The following is a 690-nucleotide window of genomic DNA, read 5'->3' on the forward strand; positions in this document are numbered from 1 at the left end:
ATTATTAATGGATATATACAGGGTGTGTTCAGCAGGTGTATTTACATAATTACGTCTGGATTTGGCTTTCTACTGCAAGAGTTTCGAAAATTCAAGCCGTTTGCTATACTTTATGTATATATTACGTTCTCCTTCCAATGTATACGCTACTATATATATAGGCTATACAGTACATGTTCTATATGCCTAGTATAAACACGTAGGCCCATATGAAAATATTGGATTCGCAGGCATTATTTGACAGTGATATTGATACAAAACTTGTCCATTGTGTGACTCTCTGCCAAGAGTACTAATGTCATTTTCTGCGCGAAACAATAATTACAAAAGACCCGTCTGATATCAACGTAGCCATTTCAAACCAGTCGACTCCTGCCCCTCCCTCTCCCCTACCATCCCCTCCCCTTCCCTTCCCTCCCCTCGCTTGCCCGTGTATTTGGAAAATTAATTCTCGAGTTATTTCTTTCAGACATCATTTAAAATGCCTACTTCAAAAGTGTCTATCAAGACGTGTAACCAGTTTACCTTTTCCAATTATCGGAGTGGAGGGACTGGAATGGGAGGGGAAGAGGCTGGGTTATTATTGTTACTGTCTCTACTCTCCCTTTGACACTTCTTGCTTTTACTTCATTGTGTTTGTTATGAAGTATGTGATAAAGAACAACAAATAAAATGGACTGAACGTATGCT

This window comes from Apostichopus japonicus, chromosome 10 (genome assembly GCF_037975245.1).
Source record: "Apostichopus japonicus isolate 1M-3 chromosome 10, ASM3797524v1, whole genome shotgun sequence".
Taxonomy (NCBI): domain Eukaryota; kingdom Metazoa; phylum Echinodermata; class Holothuroidea; order Aspidochirotida; family Stichopodidae; genus Apostichopus; species Apostichopus japonicus.